A 20,324-nucleotide genomic window follows, 5' to 3' on the forward strand; every position below is an offset into this window, starting at 1 on the left:
AATTATTACCTCCATGTCTCTCACATATCAGTAGCAGTTATGTGAGGTACACAGGGGTTAATGTGAAGGACACGATGGGGATAACTGCTATTACTATGAGGCACATAGAGTTACTCAGGGCTCATTCACATCTGCACCCGGGACTCCGTTTTGCAGGTTTCCGTTTCCTGCACAAACTATGTGGAAATTAGGGGGTATTCACATGGAGTAAAGTGGTGCTGATTCTGCCATGATCGCGGCAGAATCAGCGCTGATAAAAAGAATCCCATTGATTTCAATGTGGAATACGGAACCTATTGAAGTCAATGGGAGTCTTTATTCGCTGATTCTGCCGCGATCATGGCAGAATCAGCGCCACTTTACTCCGTGTGAATACCCCCTTGTATTGGAGTATGCGTATAGGCAGGTGAGAGGTAGGGGGATTAGATATACGGATGTGGTATACAAGGGGCACTAGCTTCACACCTGTGATCGGGTTCCCGTTCTTTGGGTCCACTTGCGGACTTGAAAAACAGAAACCCAATCCACCTAAAAAATGGAAACCCTTTTGTCTCACTGTTTTTTAAGCAGAATGGGGAGAGATGAAGGGGGAACATGAAACTGGGGGAAGATGAAGGGGGCACTTAAACTGGAGGGACATTAAATTGGGGACAACTGGAGGCGGCACTAAACCGTGAAGGTAGCTGGACCTGTCTGCCTCTACTTGCCCCCAGTTTAATGTCTCACTTCATCTGCCATTAATTTATTGTCCTCCTCCAACTACCCTCACTGCTAATGTCCCCTCCAGCTGCCCAGTTTCATGTCCCCTCTAGTTTCCGCCAGTTTAAAAAGGGACACCAGGAGAGGGACCTAATACTGTGGGGCAGTAGGAAGAAAACATTATAATGTGGGGACATATAATGTACGGGTGACTGTAGCAGGATTATACTGTGTAGGGACACATGAAAAATGTCTGAAAATGGGTGGAGTCAACATAAAAGTAGGCAGAGTTAAATTTGCCATGCAGCACATTTTATCAATCTTTCTGTTCTTCAAAAGTTTCGAGGTATGTGTATCTAATCTTCCAGCGTGTGGAACTGTGTGCAGGTGCGCATATCTAATCCTCCAGCCTGTTGAACTGTGTGCAGACGCGCGCATCTAATCCTCTGGCATGTTGAACTGTATGCAGATGTGAGTATCTAATACTCCACCGTGTGGAACTGTGTGCAGATGTACGTATTTAATCCTCTGGCGTGTGGAACTGTGTGCAGGTGCTCATATCTAATCCTCTGGCGTGTGGAACTGTGTGCAGGTGCTCGTATCTAATCCTCTGGTGTGTGGAACTGTGCGCATATCTAATGCTCTGATCCGTGTATCTCAGCTTGGATATCAGTGTTGGATTGTACATGCGGAGTGATCATGTGTATGGCAGTTGGAATTTGAGTGAAAGACTTGCAGATTTGTATTTACTAAGGGGGGTCATTGTTTTGAGAAAGCTGTATTTCAGCAACGGTACATCTGAGCGAGTTGGGGCATGGTCTTAAACCTTCCCGGACACCTGAGGTATCCGTGTTTCAAATTTGGTGAAAATCGGTTCAGTCGTTTGGCCGCGCATAAAGAACAGACAGACAGAAACTCATTTATATAATATAGAGAGATTAGGTCTATGTCCCGAGGGAATTAGGTGTGGTGAGTCTAAGCGTATAATACACAGAAATTACAACATAAATAATCCTCCGACAAGCCGCGATTCCTGATGAATGACATTAATAAGGCCATAATATAAGCTTGTGTCGTAGTGACAGCCGCCATAATATAGGTCAACCACTTCCTTATGGATGGTAATGACATATTAGAACAGGGATCCAAACTTTTTGGCAGATATTAAGTAGAGAAAAATAAGAAAACCAAAGGGTATAAGGAAATACAGTAAGGTAGAGAAATATTTGGCCAGGAGACAATGTTTATGATTACAGCTCTGCAGCAATCACATTGGGTTTATATCTGAGATACAATTGAAGTTTAGACTTTCAGGTTGAGCAAAAATATCCAGTGAAAGGTTCGGGACTTCCAACCAATAGGCTCCAAATCCTCCTCATTTCAGGGGCTCAAAAGTTATTGGTAAAATTAACATTCGCATAAATAAAATTGTAATTTTTAATACTTTGTAGAGAATCCTTTGCAGGCCATGACTGAAGTCTGGACCATGGACATCCCCAGACGATGGGCTTCCTCCGTTGTCAGGTCTTTACTGCAGTGTCTTCAGTTCTTGCTTGCGGGATTTTGTGCCTTAAGCTTTGTCTTGTACTAGTGAGCCGTGTGCCGAATGGGGTGGAGATCTGGTGATTGACTTGACCATTGCAGGTTATTCCTCTTCTGTGCTCCTGGGTTGCTTTCTCAGTATGTTTTGGATGATTATATGTATCAGCTTTGTGACCTATAATCTTTTTGGGCCAGGAGATTGGTGATGACATGCTCCTGGATTATAGATAAGGATAAGATAAGATAAGATAAGGATTTCTGTTTTGGCTCATTGTCCATCTCTACTGTGAAGCTCCGTCCAAATAACTTAGCTGTATTAGGTTGGTCTCTCCCTGTGCACTTCAGAATTCACGTGGTTGCCCCTTTCTTATCACATCATCAATAAACACCAGTGACCTAGCGCCAATGGAGGCCATGTCTGCCCAAACCATCACGCGGCCTGCACCATGTTTAATAGAGGACATGGAGAGTTTGATCATGAGCCATTCCAAGCCTTCTCCATACATCTCCGGACACACAGAGCAGGACAAAAACAGGAAGAAACATGGGATACAATTTCCCCAGGCGGAAAAATCACATTTGGACCCTGAAAAAAACCAGGGTGAACAGTATCTTAACCCTTTCCTGACATCCGCCATACTAGTACAGACCGATCGGAGGCATTAACTCTTCCGGCACCTCTGTCAAAGCTGACCGAGGCGCCATTTTCCCGGCAGTGCGTGGGCGCTGCCATTTTCTTGGTGATCGCTGGCACCCGGAGTAAGCTTCGGGGCCAACGTCATGTTACTATGACAGCCAGGAGCCTTGTGAAGGCTCCCCGACTTGTCATTACATTGCTTCTATTGCAGGCTATGCTACATAGCCTGAAATAGAAGTGCCGGTATTTTGCAATGCATTAGCATTGTAATGCATTGCATTAGTGATCAGACCCCCTGTGGTTCAAGACCCCTAGGGGGTCTAATAAATGCAAAAAAAAAGTAAAAAAAAATATAAAATTTTTAAAAAAGTATTAAAAATTCAAATCACCCCCCTTTCCTTAGAACACATATAAAAGTAGTTATATACTGTGAAACACATACATGTTAGATATCCCTGTGTCTCCGAAATCGCCCGCTATACAAATCTATAAAAATATTTTTCCTGTTCGGTAAACGCTGTAGTGGGAAAAATAGTCAAAAGTGCCAAATTGCCGTTTTAATATGGTGTAATATGGTGGAATATGGTGACTTTTAGAAAACAAAATGAACACAGTTTTGGATTTTTTTAAGGGGTCAAAATGTAAATAAAACCATATAAATTTGGTATCCCCGGAACCATACCAAAACACAGAATACAGCGGACATGTCATTTTGGCTGCACAGTGAAGCCCGTAAGAAAGTCGCAGAAATGCATTTTTTCTTCAAATCCACCTCATTCTGAATTTTTTTCCAGCTTCCCAGTACATTATACAGAATAATTAATGGTGGCATCATGAAGAAAAATTTGTCCCAGGAAAAATTAAGACCTCATATGACTCTGGGAGCGGAGAAATAAAAAAGTTATGGGGTTTAGAAGGAGGGGAGTCAAAAACAAAAAACAAAAATCAAAAAATGCCATCAGCGGGAAGGGGTTAAATCTTTCGTCTGTTCCGTTAATTCCACCAGCAATGCCGTTAGAATTTTGTGCCCACGGAGAGATTCCATGTGTTTGATACTATGTTGGACATGAACAAATTCTTTGGATCTCTGGCAGTGAGGCAGTCTCATAGTGATGATGTTGACCGACATGTTAGTGAAGGAGTTGATAACGAATTTCGAGATTTAATAATCATTTCCTGGACTTGCGCATACGCTTTATCGTCCCTTTGAGCGAACGAGGGACTGTTATCGGGGGAGTTATAGAAATTGTTACACTTGAGGATATATAGACACTGGATTGGTGAGTAGTTAACATCTTATATATAGTCGATATTCATCTTGATAATGGGTTCCATCCATGATTGTTTGTGGTTTCCATTTGTATAGGTCACGTATAACATCTCTAGTGGGTTTATTTGCCATTGTCACATTCTTGCAGGTCAATCCATTTATAGTAATGTCATCTACAATTATTAGTAACTTGCATCTGCCCACGATTTCATCTGCGGGTTGGTTTTGGCGCGGAGCCACGTACATTGCGGCAAGCGCTGTTGCTTCTTATCCGCCGTGCTCCAACGCGCCCTGTTCCTCCCTTACCACGCAACTTCCCGCACCCCCCTCTCCCACAGAGCCCCCTGCTCCCCTTCCTGCGGCACCACCGGCTCCTACCCTGCCCCCCTGACCGCAGCACACGTGGGCCCCCCCAGGCAACCCCGCCGCCACTTCCTTGGCCCCCACTCCCTCATGCCCCAGCGGCACCCCCTGTTCCCTCTCCCCAGGCCCATGTTTCTGCGTCCCTCCTGCATGGCCCCATTCCCGCGGCTCCAAAGCCCCCCCTCCCCCGACCCCCATTCCTGTGGCACGCCTCACTCCCCCCTGGTCCCCATTCCCACTGCAAACCCCGGCCCGGCGATAGCCCCCACACACGATCCCACTGTACTCCCGGCAGCACCCCCCGCACCACTGGCCCCAATCCTGCGGCACCCCCAGCACCTCCTCTCCCCAGCCCACATTCCCGTGGCAAACCCTAGCCCGGCGGAACCCCACGCACACGGTCCCACTGTACTCACCGAAAACCCATAGCTGATATACTGGTCGTGCGGCTGTAATCCAATGCTGCATCTGGTGTCCTCTTTTGAGTGAGTGAGAGACACCATGTTCTTCTCCTTGCAGCCCGGCTGATAGCTCCGCCCACACAGTAGCACGAGTCAATTTGGGGAGCAGCTGAAGGGCCTGGGATGACGTCATCTCAGGTCCTTCAGCGACCGCGAAGTCCGGAGGTATAAGTGGATATAAAGTGGCCTATGTTTCAATCTGGGACTTAAGGTATGTATGTGCAAAATTTCATGTAAATCTGTTTGGCCATTTAGGCATGATTGAGGAACAAACATACAAACTTTTTTAGTAGGATTGATGTGTCCTCTTTGATAGTGGAAGGAGTCGCCATTGTTGTCTTTGTTACATTTTATGTCTTTTTGTTTGTCCCCTCCATCTCAAGGACTTGTAAATATGATCTTTTCAATGAAGCTCTGACTAAGGAACATGCAGTCCTGAAACGCGTCAGAAGCTCTTTGTTTTTGTTCGTGGCTGTTTCTCTACCATGAAAATGAGATGGATTGAATTTCTTATAAAGGAGAATTAATAGCAAAGTTTTATATAAATGTTTGGTCTCCGATTACTCGATCTATCGATACATTTTGTTTATTTCAACGCTTCCTCTTGGACCTCATGCAGCAAACTGGTGCTTTATCTCCAGCAGGTTTTTCTTGACCTTGGGGTCACCATCAGTACGATAGGAAATGACTGTACTTGTTGATCTTCGCCGTGTAACTTTATGAGTACGCCAGGCAGTTCTTGACATGTTGAAGCAGCCGCACACGTTCCGAATATTGCTCTGGGTGAGATCTGAGGGCAACGAGATGGGCTATGTCTGGATTAGCAGGTTTTGGTGATTCAGATTGTTAATGCAAAGATGGACGATCCTCTGAAATTTGCTGCCAAGCTTTGGTGTCTTCAGCAGCCTGATGTTCTGATGTTACTTGTCAGATTTTCAGGATAATTATTGGCTTTGGACCATCGAACTCCCTGGAAAAGCTGTCAAAGAGCAATTCTATCATTTCTCCAGGTCTTGATGTCCCTGATGGTCTCGAGCTCCTCGGACCTGTAGGTCTTCTCAGCCATTATTTGTCTGTTTGCCATTCTCTTCTCCCAGAACTCAGGATGGTAAAAGATCTCCAAGAAGAACATGAAACTGATGATGTTACAACGTATGAATCCATGGCTGGGGTTCAGTAGATGTTCCAGCCTGACATGGTTGATGTTTAACCAAGTTGTCCGCTGGTTCCTCCTCTATTCTGCACTTTCTCCCTGTTCCAGACCAGATTGAATGTTGGACCATGAACTTCTGATTGTGTCAAAAAGATTCCTAGCAGCAATCTCTTCATATCAGCCTCACATTAATACAAAAACAGCCCAAATCTTTTGCACATGCTGACGGTACAATGAGATTACCTGGCAGCATGTTGTGGCTGCTCCAGATGACTGTTGCGTTGCGATTTGTCGTCTTCACCTATTACAATAGCTTGGTAGCAATTACACTGATGTTGTATACGGATCAATTCCTGACTAATGGATGCAACATATACTCCATGTATCTAGAACATCCACAACGGTGTCCAAAGCCAGAGCCCGGTGGTTGATAAATCTATATAATATGAGGTCTCTGTCCCGAGGGAATAAGGTGCGGTGAGTCTAAGCGTATAATACACAGAAATTAGGACATAAGTAATCCTCAGACAGGCCGCGATTCCTGATGAATTGCATTAATAAGGCCATGATATAACCATGTACCGTAGTGACGGGCGCCATAATATAGGACATTCCTCATGGATGTTGTGCTGTGGCTGCTCCAGATGACTTAGTGAAATAATCTGTGACCATATCACTGTACTATATAACAGGCCAAGACTGTCATGGCTGCCGCAAAGACTTAATGAGGATTAAACAGTTCTGCATTGCTCATGAATGTAACTACAAGCGATGAGCGAATATGCTCAAATACCTCGGCCTCATAGATCCTGTTGTAAAAACACTTGCGGGGTATCAAATTTTTATTGCCCCTCCCACCTTCCCTGGTGCCAGGAGCTATGTGGCCGAGATATAAGATCGAGCATATTCGCTCATCTCTAGTAACTACTATATTACTGCCTCCTACATACAAGAATATAACTACTATAATACTGCTCCTATGTACAAGAATATAACTACTATAATACTGCTCCTATGTACAAGAATATAACTACTATAATACTGCTCCTATGTACAAGAATATAACTACTATAATACTACTCCTATGTACAAGAATATAACTACTATAATACTGCTCCTATGTACAAGAATATAACTACTATAATACTACTCCTATGTACAAGAATATAACTACTATAATACTACTCCTATGTACAAGAATATAACTACTATAATACTACCTCCTATGTACAAGAATATAACTACTATAATACTGCCTCCTATGCACAGGAATATAACTACTATAATACTGCTCCTATGTACAAGAATATAACTACTATAATACTGCTCCTATGTACAAGAATATAACTACTATAATACTAACTCCTATGTACAAGAATATAACTACTATAATACTACTCCTATGTACAAGAATATAACTACTATAATACCACTCCTATGTATAAGAATATAACTACTATAATACTACCTCCTATGTACAAGAATATAACTACTATAATACTGCTCCTATGTACAAGAATATAACTACTATAATACTACCTCCTATGTACAAGAATATAACTACTATAATACTACTCCTATGTACAAGAATATAACTACTATAATACTACCTCCTATGTACAAGAATATAACTACTATAATACTACCTCCTATGTACAAGAATATAACTACTATAATACTACCTCCTATGCACAGGAATATAACTACCATAATACTACTCCTATGTACAAGAATATAACTACTATAATACTGCTCCTATGTACAAGAATATAGCTACTATAATACTACCTCCTATGTACAAGAATATAACTACTATAATACTTCTCCTATGTACAAGAATATAACTACTATAATACTGCTCCTATGTACAAGAATATAAATACTATAATACTACCTCCTATGTACAAGAATATAACTACTATAATACTTCTCCTATGTACAAGAATATAACTACTATAATACTGCTCCTATGTACAAGAATATAAATACTATAATACTACCTCCTATGTACAAGAATATAACTACTATAATACTACTCCTATGTACAAGAATATAACTACTATAATACTACTCCTATGTACAAGAATATAACTACTATAATACTACTCCTATGTACAAGAATATAACTACTATAATACTGCTCCTATGTCCAAGAATATAACTACTATAATACTGCTCCTATGTACAAGAATATAACTACTATAATACTGCTCCTATGTACAAGAATATAACTACTATAATACTACTCCTATGTACAAGAATATAACTACTATAATACTACTCCTATGTACAAGAATATAACTACTATAATACTGCTCCTATGTACAAGAATATAACTACTATAATACTGCTCCTATGTACAAGAATATAACTACTATAATACTACCTCCTATGTACAAGAATATAACTACTATAATACTACTCCTATGTACAAGAATATAACTACAATAATACTACTCCTATGTACAAGAATATAACTACTATAATACTGCTCCTATGTACAAGAATATAACTACTATAATACTGCTCCTATGTACAAGAATATAACTACTATAATACTGCCCCTATGTACAAGAATATAACTACTATAATACTGCTCCTATGTACAAGAATATAACTACTATAATACTACTCCTATGTACAAGAATATAACTACTATAATACTACTCCTATGTACAAGAATATAACTACTATAATACTGCTCCTATGTACAAGAATATAACTACTACAATACTGCTCCTATGTACAAGAATATAACTACTATAATACTGCTCCTATGTACAAGAATATAACTACTATAATACTGCTCCTATGTACAAGAATATAACTACTATAATACTGCTCCTATGTACAAGAATATAACTACTATAATACTGCTCCTATGTACAAGAATATAACTACTATAATACTACTCCTATGTACAAGAATATAACTACTATAATACTACTCCTATGTACAAGAATATAACTACTATAATACTGCTCCTATGTACAAGAATATAACTACTATAATACTGCTCCTATGTACAAGAATATAACTACTATAATACTACTCCTATGTACAAGAATATAACTACTGTAATACTGCTCCTATGTACAAGAATATAACTACTATAATACTGCTCCTATGTACAAGAATATAACTACTATAATACTACTCCTATGTACAAGAATATAACTACTATAATACTGCTCCTATGTACAAGAATATAACTACTATAATACTGCTCCTATGTACAAGAATATAACTACTATAATACTACCTCCTATGTACAAGAATATAACTACTATAATACTACTCCTATGTACAAGAATATAACTACAATAATACTACTCCTATGTACAAGAATATAACTACTATAATACTGCTCCTATGTACAAGAATATAACTACTATAATACTGCTCCTATGTACAAGAATATAACTACTATAATACTGCCCCTATGTACAAGAATATAACTACTATAATACTGCTCCTATGTACAAGAATATAACTACTATAATACTACTCCTATGTACAAGAATATAACTACTATAATACTACTCCTATGTACAAGAATATAACTACTATAATACTGCTCCTATGTACAAGAATATAACTACTACAATACTGCTCCTATGTACAAGAATATAACTACTATAATACTGCTCCTATGTACAAGAATATAACTACTATAATACTGCTCCTATGTACAAGAATATAACTACTATAATACTGCTCCTATGTACAAGAATATAACTACTATAATACTGCTCCTATGTACAAGAATATAACTACTATAATACTACTCCTATGTACAAGAATATAACTACTATAATACTACTCCTATGTACAAGAATATAACTACTATAATACTGCTCCTATGTACAAGAATATAACTACTATAATACTGCTCCTATGTACAAGAATATAACTACTATAATACTACTCCTATGTACAAGAATATAACTACTATAATATTACTCCTATGTACAAGAATATAACTACTATAATACTGCTCCTATGTAAAAGAATATAACTACTATAATACTACTCCTATGTACAAGAATATAACTACTATAATACTGCTCCTATGTACAAGAATATAACTACTATAATACTACTCCTATGTACAAGAATATAACTACAATAATACTACCTCCTATGTACAAGAATAAAACTACTATAATACTGCTCCTATATACAAGAATATAACTACTATAATACTACTCCTATGTACAAGAATATAACTACAATAATACTACCTCCTATGTACAAGAATAAAACTACTATAATACTGCTCCTATGTACAAGAATATAACTACTATAATACTGCTCCTATGTACAAGAATATAACTACTATAATACTGCTCATATGTACAAGAATATAACTACTATAATACTGCCTCCTATGTACAAGAATATAACTACTATAATACTACTCCTATGTACAAGAATATAACTACTATAATACTACTCCTATGTACAAGAATATAACTACTATAATACTACCCTATGTACAAGAATATAACTACTATAATACTACCTCCTATGTACAAGAATATAACTACTATAATACTACTCCTATGTACAAGAATATAACTACTATAATACTACTCCTATGTACAAGAATATAACTACTATAATACTGCTCCTATGTACAAGAATATAACTACTATAATACTGCTCATATGTACAAGAATATAACTACTATAATACTGCCTCCTATGTACAAGAATATAACTACTATAATACTACTCCTATGTACAAGAATATAACTACTATAATACTACCCCTATGTACAAGAATATAACTACTATAATACTACCTCCTATGTACAAGAATATAACTACTATAATACTACTCCTATGTACAAGAATATAACTACTATAATACTACCCCTATGTACAAGAATATAACTACTATAATACTACCTCCTATGTACAAGAATATAACTACTATAATACTACTCCTATGTACAAGAATATAACTACTATAATACTGCTCCTATGTACAAGAATATAACTACTATAATACTGCTCCTATGTACAAGAATATAACTACTATAATACTACTCCTATGTACAAGAATATAACTACTATAATACTACTCCTTTGTACAAGAATATAACTACTATAATACTACCCTTATGTACAAGAATATAACTACTATAATACTGCTCCTACATACAAGAATATAACTACTATAATACTACTCCTATGTACAAGAATATAACTACTATAATACTACTCCTATGTACAAGAATATAACTACTATAATACTGCTCCTATGTACAAGAATATAACTACTATAATACTGCTCCTATGTACAAGAATATAACTACTATAATACTGCTCCTATGTACAAGAATATAACTACAATAATGCTACCTCCTATGTACAAGAATATAACTACTATAATTCTTGGGTTTTTTTAATTTTATTTTATACTTTCAACTTTCCCACAAAGGGACTTGAACCTGGGATCTCTAATGCCAAGTGCAATGTACTGCAAGAACCATCTGCAGATAAATATTTCAAGTAAATTATCTTTTACAATCAGGGAGGATTTATTTGCCTATTCTGTTCCCTAACTCTTATTTAATGCTTGCATATTATTGAGAGAGGGTGTGTGGATCTACATGGCACCTGTACAGTTTAGGAAGCGGCCATGATGTTTCCTGCGCTAGTCCAGGCTGAAGGATCTGCCGGGTCTGAGCAAATCCAGATCAGTTATGTATTGATTCTCAAGAGACTATCAAGGGCTTAACATGTCAGTCTCATTTACAGTGAAAATCTGAAATGAAAATGGCTAATGTGTTGCTATAATGCCCCCAAAAATCAGCTTGCTACTCCTAGCCCCTCATGACCCAAGCCTATCTAAAGTCTTGACATTGGTAAAACAGTGGAATTTCATTCCCTCTAGAATTTATCTGCAAAGGAACAAAGAGTATTGGATAGTTTGACAAAAATAAGGAGAAGAAAAAAAATCACAGGTAACAGGTACCGCAATGGGGTCAGACGCAATGCCACATTATACTAATACATTCATGAGTGGCTTCACTTGAGGTGAAACATGTTTAGACACACATCCGATGGCATCATGAGACATGTATAAATCACTTCCAGACAGTAGTATGCAAAAACTCTAAAATTAATATTAATGTAGTATTATGAACTTAGCAATGACCCGTAGAATTCCTTACACATGCCAAGGGCTGACACAGTAACCCAACATTACCGAATATCTCACACATTGAAAGTCAGGCAAAAAGTTCCATATGAAGGATAAGTTCATGTAATCTTACGGTCTTTAAATTGCCGAGTAGCCTCAAATATATTGATGTAACCATCTAATAGAGTATATAGGAATAGGACGGTAATTTTCTAAATATTTATTATATGTTATCATATTGTCTAGCATCCAAAACAATAAAATGATGCTAATATTGGAACGTCAACTAAGATTTCCGATTCTAGGACCTATCGCCATAACACAGAGAGGCGGTAATAGTGTACACAACCTATAACAGAGGGGGATCTACTGGATCCATGGTCTTCAGACGTTTAATCAGAGGTATTTATTAGGATTTCTTATTTGTTTCTTATATACTCTTCAATACTATTTTTGCTCAGGGAATGGGACTATTTGGTTCTCATACCGATGCTTATAATGTCCGCTATTTCCCCTATAGGTGTATTAATCTGCATGTATTTCTCCATTATGGACATGGCAGGTATTTTCCAGGGCAGTGCTCACATTTTGCCATGATTTAATAATCCAAATATTCTGTCCATATTATTTATACTTGCTATTTTATATTTAGTAATCATTTATTTACACCTATTTCCACTTTTCATGGTTGATGGAAACTGTCATGCTGTGATTCACTATGCGTTCACATTGTAGAATGCAAGCTATGTCATTAGAATACAAGTTTCACAGGATTACTTGATGGTAAGAAGGTGAGAGTGTGTGTATTTGCATATGACTTCTCCAATGAGGTCATGAATGTATTGTGGCATTGCACATGACCCCATCGTGGTCATTTGACTGAAAGCAAAATTGGTCACCAATAGAGATGAGCGAACACTAAAATGTTTCGAGGTTCGAAATTCGATTCGAACAGCCGCTCAATGTTCGTGTGTTCGAACGGGTTTCGAACCCCATTATAGTCTATGGGGAACATATACTCGTTAAGGGGGAAACCCAAATCCGTGTCTGGAGGGTCACCAAGTCCACTATGACACCCCAGGAAATGATGCCAACACCTCTGGAATGACACTGGGACAGCAGGGGAAGCATGTCTGGGGGCATCTAACACACCAAAGACCCTCTATTACCCCAACATCACTGCCTAACAACTACACACTTTCCACATTCAAAAAAACCTCTATCAAAGTGGGAAAATACCTGGAAACCTTCTTTACTCCCCAAATGGATGGACACAAACCCCAATTTAAGCTCAACAAACAGTAACAACCACCCCTTTAAATCACGTTCCCCATGACAACCACGGATGGAATAGACAATGGGAAATCCAAAAGCCCTCACCCTTAACTGTCATTTTGGGTGTGTGTGTGTGTGTGTGTGTGTGTGATGTGGTAAGACCTTCCAAAATTCACTTTTCTAGCCCTTAACATGAGCCCTTCCAAACAAAGTTACATGACCTTAAGCTGAGCTACCAGCAGAGATTGAGGTCCTTGGCATGAGTAGAGCCTTGCACCAGCAGTGTTTTTGGCACTTAGGGTGAGTTGAGCCTTGTACCAGCGTGTGTCCCTTAACATCAGGCAGGCCCTAAGTTCTGCGCTTTGCACAAAAGTTCCACATTAACTAGGCTGAATGGTACAAACCTTAGTAGGCCCGAGAACCAGGAACAGGTCTTGCAATGGCTGTCGGATAACGCTTAAAGCACATTGTCCACCAGCCAGGCAGCCTCTACCTCCTCTTACCCAACAGTCTTGTCCTCCTTCCACCCAAAATTCCCAATCTTCCCAAAACAATAACCCCAACTGTCCCTGCTCCCCAGAGCTGTTCTCCCTTCCTTTGACTGTACCGCAACCTGCCCCTCCATTTCGAGATTCCACGGACCTAATAGACAAGTATCTGTGTCCAGATGCTCAAACACTAGAGTCTCTTCCATCTCCGGTCCATTTGGTGGCGGATGACCAGCAACCCACCCTCATCGACGACGATGAGACGCAGTTGCTGTCAGGGCAGCCAGTTGACATGCGCATTGTGCAGGAGGAGGAGGCGAGACAGGAGTTGGAAGAAGAGGTGGTAGACGACGAGGACACCGACCCTACCTGGACAAGGCGGATGTCAAGCTGGGAAAGTAGTGTGGATGTTGAGGCAGGTGCAGCACCAAAAAGGGTAGCTAGAGGCAGAGACATGTCCAGAGGCAGAGGTCAGCTGCTTTGCCGAAGCCAGGCCAGACCCGGAATGTCCGAAGATGTTCCCTTTTGTACCCAGCCCAGAAAAACTCCCCCATCGAGGGCACGTTTCTCGAAGGTGTAGAGTTTTTTCAAGGAATGCGCCGAGGACAGATATAGTGTCGTCTACACAATTTGCCTCTCGAAATCGAGTAGGGGCCCTGAGAAGAGCAACCTGTCCACCACTTCAATGCACCGTCATTTGGAATCCAAGCACTGGAATCAGTGGCAGGCAGTAACGGCAGGACAAACGTCGCCCGCCGTTCATGCCACTGCCTCTGCTCACAGTGCTGGCGATGCACTCCAGAGGACGAGCCAGGACATCACTTCATCTGCCTCCGCCACTTTGTTGACTTCTCCCTCATCCTCCCCTGTTTCTGTCTTATCTCCTTCTCCTGCACCATCAAAGGCACCATCAGGCGCTTCTTTACAACAGCCCACCATCTCTCAGACATTGGACGCTGCAACCTCCACCCCAGCTACTAGCGGCAAACGCTAAAACACTGGTGTGGGGAGACGTCAGCAGGCGGTGCTGAAGCTCATCAGTTTGGGGGACAGACAGCACAGTGCCTCCGAGGTCAGGGATCCCATCCTGGCTGAGATGGCATTATTTTTTCCCTGCTACACCTGGGGCCTGGCATTTTTACGCCTGTGATAATGGCTGGAACCTGGTAGCGGCTCTGGAGCTTGCCAGCCTCCAACACGTTCCATGTTTGGCCCACGTCTATCTTAGTGGTGCAACGTTTTTTGAAAACATACCCAAATGTACCGAAGCTACTGTTGAAAATGCGGCGCTTGTGCGCCCACTTTTGCAAGTGTACAGGAGTTGCTGCTAGCCTAAAAACACTCTAGCAAGGCCTACATCTGTCCAAACACAGGCTGTTGTCCGTCATTCACACACGCTGAAATCCTACAATACCATATCTTGGGCAGGGTGTGTGAGCTGCACAGACCTTTGATGGAGTTCCATCTACAAAACCCAAGGGTTCCTCAAAGTCAGCTCCCAAAGTTTCTGCACCATCAGTTTCCAGGGGTGGCAGAGTTATGGCTAGGGGCAGAGGCATGGATAGGGATGATGTCTAGGGGCAAAAGCAGTGTGGATGTGGAGGCAAGCTAAGCAGCAAAAACTGGGGGTACAAGCTAAGGCATGGACTGGGGTGATGTCTAGGGGCAAAAGCAGTGTGGATGTGGAGGCGAGCTAAGCAGGGAAAAAGGTGGCTAGAGGCAAAGGGATGTCCAGAGGCAGAAGACAGCTGCATGACAGAAGCTAGACCTGAGCCAGCAAGGCCCAAGATGCCCTCCTTTCTAGCTTCCTTAGAAAAATTCCCCCATCGAGGCCACGTTCCTCGCTGGGGGAGATAATTTCTAAATGTATAGGTCGAGGACAAACTGAGTGTGGTTTACACACTTTGCAATGCGACTCCCCATCTCCCAGGCCTTTAATTCCAGGCTAAAGTACAGCACAACCCACCCACATGCCCAAGGCTTCAACGGCCTCATCTCAAAAATTCTGGCCCAGGAGATGTTGGGGTCCCGGCTTGTGGACACTCTGCCCTTTTTGGGCCTGCTGGCTACTGCGCCACCTCACTGTGCCGTTCACACCAGCACTTTTCCCCAAACATGAGGCAGTCCCTAAGTTCAGCGCTTTGCCCAAAAGTTCCACGTGACCAGCTATGAATGGACAAGTGCATGCGGACAGGGACGCTAACTTTTAATCTTGGCACAGTGGTTGAACGTACTTGAGGCATGGACCGGGTCGCAAAATGAGGTAGACAGACTTGTCTCCCCACACAACATTCCTGGGAGGAGGGCTGATTGACCCCAGCTACGAGCTGGAAACGCTGCAACACTGGTGTGGGGAGACGTCAGCAGGCCGGGCTGAAGCTCATCAGCTTGGGGGACGGACAGCACACTGCCTCTGAGGTCAGGGATGCCATCCTGGATGAGATGGCAATTTGTTTATCCCCGCTGCCCCTGGGGCCAGGCTTTTTTGTCTTGTTGGAGGGCTCTGGAGCTTGCCAGCCTCCAACACGTTCCATGCCTGGCCCACGTGTTCAATGTAGTGGTGCAATGATTTTTAAAAACATACCCCAAATTAGCAGAGATAAGGCTGAAAGTGCGGCACTTGGACACCCACTTTCCCAAGTCTACAGTACCTGGAGCTAGCCGCAATACACTCCAGCAAGGCCTACATCTGCCTGAAGCACCTACTGTTGCGCGAGGTCACCACACGCTCAAACCCTAGATACCGTATGTTGAGCAGGGTGTGTGAGCAGCAGAGACCTTTGATGGAGTACCAGCTACAAAACCCAAGGGTTCCTCAGAGTCAGCTCCCTCACTTTCTGCACCATGAGTTTCCATGGGTGGCAGACTTATGGCTAGAGGCACAGGCATGGATAGGGGTAATGTGTAGGGGCAAAAGCAGTGTGGATGTGAAGGCAAGCTAAGCAGCAGAAACTGGGGGTAAAAGCAGAGGCATGGACTGGGGTGATGTCTAGGGGCAAAAGCAGTGTGCATGTGGAAGGAAGCTAAATCAACAAAAAAAAGCTGGGGAAAAGCACAGGCAGAAACTGGGGTGATGTTTAGGGGCTAAAGCAGTGTAGATGTGGAGGGAAGCTAATTCAACAAAAAAACAGGGTAGAAGCAAAGGCATAAACTGTGGTGATGTTTAGGGGCGAAAGCAGTGTAGATGTGGAGGGAAACTAAGCAGCAAAAACAGTGGGTAGAAGCAAAGGCATGCAAAACTCTACCCTGTTGGAAGACTTATTCCTAGGTCTGGAACACGTTAATGGCCCCCCCCCCGGACAAATTACTGCCACTCAGGGGCCTAGTGTCACCAGGAGGGACAAGTATAGGCGCATGTTGTGGGAATATCTGGCCGACACCAGCTCTGTCCTCTCCGATCCCTCTGTGCTCTACAGCCTACACTTATTTTCTCATCTTTTTTTCTGCACTGCACATCTCTTGCCTACTTCCTTTGGGATCTTAGAAGTGGTGGTCCACTTCCAAAGGTGGTAATTTCAGGGCTGGAGTTGTCAATAGACAGTGTAACGGGAGTAGCTGAGGTATCGCTGTCTTAACCACTTTTTGGCACAAAATTAACTTCCAAAGCCAAGTATGGTGCAAGTATATGATGCAAGGACACCTACACACCTATCTCTGACACATTGGGGAGTTCACCCTCATGCGCCCTTTTGGCCTGCACCATCATGCGCCTCTTCCCAGCCACTCCACATCTCCCAAGCTTTTCATTGCAGGCAGAAGTACAACACAACCCACCCCCATGCCCAAGCCTTTAACAGCCTCATCGATAAACTGCTGGCCCTGGAGATGTTGGTGTTTGTTTATGCTTCTGGATACCCAGGCCTTCTGTCAGCAGATGGCAGCTGGGGCACCTCCCTATGCTGGGCCTAGCCGTTACTACTTCTCTTGGTGTGCTGTCCCTGCCTTGCGCCTGCATGTGTCCCATAACATCAGTCGGGCCCAGAGCTCTGCGCTTTGCTGCAAGGTCCACTTGACCACCGACACATGGACAAGCGCCTGTGGTCAGGGATGCTGCAGTGCTTATCTTTAATGACAGGCAGGGTGAATGTGGTGGAGTCTGGTCCCCGGGTGCAAACTGGGGTGGCCTATCTCCTCTCCCAGGCCAAAATTCATGGCAGGAGTAGACTGAAACCCTACGCCGCTGAAACCTCCACCCCAGCTACTAGCGGCAAACGCTAAAACACTGGTGTGGGGAGACGTCAGCAGGCGGTGCTGAAGCTCATCAGCTTGGGGGACAGACAGCACCGTGCCTCCGAGGTCAGGGATGCCATCCTGGCTGAGATGGCTTTTTTTTTTCCCTGCTACACCTGGGGCCTGGCATTTTTGCTCCTGTGATAATGGCTGGAACCTGGTAGCAGATCTGGAGCTTGCCAGACTCAAACACGGTCCACGCATGGCCCACGTTTTCAACTTGTTGGTGCCATGTTTCTTTGAAACCTACACCATTGTGCCTGATATACAGGTCAAAGTGGGGCCATTTTCGTAAGTGAGAACTAGCCTCTGCTAGGCAGAAAACATTCAGAGCACACTCCTCTCATCTTCGCACCGTTGGCTGGCGGAGGAAGACGAGGGGGTTGGAGTGGCATCTGATGTCCCTGTCCCACACGAGGCTAGAGGGTGCACTTCAGTGCATCCCATTGCTTCACCACAAATGGTGTGAAGGGGAGTGGAAAATGGAGGAAATGGAGAGTGACCCTTACAGTTGGGGCCAGCAAAGGCATGTCAAGTAACACACTGACACACATGGCTGACTTCATCTTGGGTTGCTTTTCAAGAGTCTAACACATATTTCACATCATGGAGAACAAATAATACTGGATTTTTACAAGCCTCGAACCCCAGTCTAGGTCTAATGTCTGTTCCTTTCTTATATTAGGGGAGAGGGAAAAAAAATTACTTCAGTGATACGTTTAGCGTACATAGACTGACTATTAATGTGTATCCCACTTAGTGTTGTTAGGGTTACACACCGTCACAACCTGGCTAAAGCTTCTATAGCTGTTAATAAAGTCAACATAACTTTACGGTATCCAAAAAGACAGCTGTACCGACAGAGAGCAAGACAAATGTCAACCAAAGCTGTGAGCTCTGAACACCCACAGTGACTTTGACGTCATCATCATTATAAGGGAGCGGGTGGTAATAAATAACTTGGCAGTGCCTAAAACCCAAAAAGCTTATACAACTATATTTACATTAAGATACACAAATGACACTTTTTAGTAGCATGTCATGAGACAAGCTGATAAGATCTTCCTTTGTGCAGTGCTATTTGAAAGTTAAACGCTGCCTTCATTTTAATTCTGGAGAAGGTGCAGACATTAGATTTAGAACATGTTGTCTTCATTGTCCAAATCCTCTATATAGGTAATGTGTTTTTCGGGCCGAGCTGTCTGGGAACGAGCTGGTGCAGCACTGACAACCTGGGTGAATATGGCAAGAGCCTGAGATGTAGGGTGAATGGATCCCCAAATTATTTGGGGAATTTCCACTGAGAAACTGGCACTATATGGCAGTGGCAGGACTTGAAGGTATTTGTAACCCCAATATATTCTTTGCATTCCCAGTCAGACAATGGCACTATATGGCAGTAGCAAAAATAGTGGGTGTATATAGCCCCAATTCTATTGCTAGGGGACTTGCAGGGTATTTCTGGGGTGAAGGTGGGGGGGCACACCGTTGGAACGGGGATCGGGGGTATATATAGAGTATACGGGAATACACTGTCAGTGTATTCCATTCAGGATCCGGGGAAAGCTGGGTTGCGGCGATTGAGCCCGTCAGTGCCACGTTACACTGACAAGCTTCTCCCTGGAATTTAGCTCTTATAAGAGCTGTTGGTTGTCTTCTCCTTCCTATCCTAGCCTGTCCCTGCCTACCCAGAATCTAAGCCCTAGCTAACTGGACGGAAACCTCCGTCCCCGGTGAATTGCAAGCTCAGAATGACGCGAACCTGGGCGTCGCTGTTCTTTTAAATTAGAGGTCACATGTTTTCGGCAGCCAATGGGTTTTTCCTACTTTTTTCAACGTCACCGGTGTCGTAGTTCCTGTCCCACCTACCCTGCGCTGTTATTGGAGCAAAAAAGGCGCCAGGGAAGGTGGGAGGGGAATCGAGTAATGGCGCACTTTACCACGCGGTGTTCGATTCGATTCGAACATGCCGAACAGCCTAATATCCGATCGAACATGAGTTCGATAGAACACTGTTCGCTCATCTCTAGTCACCAAGGAAAGTCAGCTGAAT

The sequence above is a fragment of the Leptodactylus fuscus genome, chromosome 4 (genome assembly GCF_031893055.1).
Source record: "Leptodactylus fuscus isolate aLepFus1 chromosome 4, aLepFus1.hap2, whole genome shotgun sequence".
Lineage (NCBI taxonomy): Eukaryota > Metazoa > Chordata > Amphibia > Anura > Leptodactylidae > Leptodactylus > Leptodactylus fuscus.